The 1,782-nt window shown below is 37.8% G+C and overlaps 1 long non-coding RNA gene across 1 annotated transcript in view; it reads right to left on the reverse strand.

Annotated features, from left to right (window-relative positions):
- The window catches only part of LOC122546189, a 5,331-nt gene extending 3,599 nt beyond the window's left edge, over positions 1 to 1,732 (reverse strand). Inside the window, exon 1 of the long non-coding RNA XR_006310681.1 lies at positions 1,510 to 1,732. This is a non-coding gene — a long non-coding RNA (uncharacterized LOC122546189). The remainder of the gene's footprint in view (positions 1 to 1,509) is intronic.
- Between the last annotated feature and the right edge of the window lie 50 nt (positions 1,733 to 1,782).

Raw genomic sequence — 1,782 nt, forward strand, 5'->3', positions numbered from 1 at the left:
GATGCCCCCATCCCATGACTGAATTAGAAAAAAACAAGTTCTCTGTGACTGTGATTCAATCTGTGATAGCAGTTCTTAGGGTGTTGTGATTGTGCCTTAAACTCTTAGGCATTTTGTGATTTATGACTCAATCACAGAATTGGTACAGCCATTCAGCGTGTTGTGTCTGTGCTGGGACATTCTATTCTTCATCTGTTCTCCATACTAGTTTCCAATAACTGTTTGGGATTCTGAACTTCATCCACTCACTATCAGTGTCTCGGTGTAAATGGCAATTTGAGATTAGTTCTGCAGTTATCAGCCTTTGAATACCTATAGTACCAGTTTTGCTCTGTGTGCAGTGACAAGTCGAATATTTGGATGCTATTCTCTTTCTATGTTCAATTGTGTTTTTTCAGTCAGGGTGTAGGATAAACCAGTCCAATGTTCGCTAAATCTGGTGATTGAGGGATTAATGTTGGTTCAATACTTATGTTTGAATCAGTTTTGATTTTACATTTTGTGTATGCACTAGTCTTTGGCAGTTGCTGCTGGGCACCGCAATAAAGTGACATCTAAAACTAACATCTTCTGAAGCATTTGATAATTTGGTCAATTTATGACTGTCCATATCTGGAAGTAGTTGTGGGCCTAAATTGCATTTTTCTCCCTTTTAACCATTAACTGGCTGCATGTGAGTGAGTTTTCTGTTGTTCTGCCAATCTGTATCACTTTGAAGAGTGGTACTGGTCTATATCACACTGACATTGTCTGGATGTCTCCTTGTGTTTCCAGTCCTGCATGTCATGATCTGATCCACTTTGAGATGGGTTTAAAGTCTTATCAATCAGTGTTTCACACATTTAAAAACTGTGGAAATGCTTCTGCATTACTCAGGCCCTCAACTAGAATGGGAGTGTGGATAAAGTGTATTTTCATCAACACCGGGCTGAGAGACAGGCAGACAGAGACAGATGTGTATGCACATGTGTGAATGAGCTTGAAGCATCCTCTCTGGAAGCATCCTCTGGAGATCAGGCTTGACCAAGAAGTTCACCTGGAATTTACATTGTTTGATTATTCTCTTTATCCAGGACAACTATTTATCAAAAGAATAAATTTGTCCTGGTCAGTTACTCAATGTCCAACTTTGCTTCTATATCTGCACTCAATATCAACTTCATATATACTTGTTATAACAATATAACAGCATGATTGATTATTGATTATAACTTTTAAAATGCCTTTTCTACATATGGATTTAATGCAGCTCAAATGTATATTTATTACAAGCATACAGTCTAACCTGCTTTTAATCTTATGAATGATAATTGGCTTTGAATAATGGAATTTACTGTCACTGAGGTGGTATGCATTCAGAACAGGGTGAAATATGGATTTATATATCATCTGTTGTGTTTAACTCTTGGATTGAATGTGTACTTCCTGGAAATGGAGCTCAATGTGCGTCTGACTTAATCCACTCAGACAGTGGAAAGGACATTCTCCACTCTGTCAGTGGTAACATACCTGTTGATTGTGAGAAACAGCTGGTCGCTCTCGGATTGGTCCATCAAATATTTGCCTGGAAAAAGACAAAAGAGAGAGCTCCTGTACATCACTAGCAGCTGAGTAGGAAGACATTAAATAATCAATGCAATATTGAGGTCATGATCATTATAATTCTTTGTTTTTGAACAAGGTCAGGTGAACAGAGCAGATCCTGGTTCCACTCGAACCCAGAGCACCTTCCAGTCTTTTTCTATTTTTGAAATTCAAAAACATTTTACTAAGATAAAAATA

The sequence above is a fragment of the Chiloscyllium plagiosum genome, unplaced genomic scaffold, assembly GCF_004010195.1.
Source record: "Chiloscyllium plagiosum isolate BGI_BamShark_2017 unplaced genomic scaffold, ASM401019v2 scaf_91596, whole genome shotgun sequence".
In the NCBI taxonomy this organism is placed as follows: Eukaryota; Metazoa; Chordata; class Chondrichthyes; order Orectolobiformes; family Hemiscylliidae; genus Chiloscyllium; species Chiloscyllium plagiosum.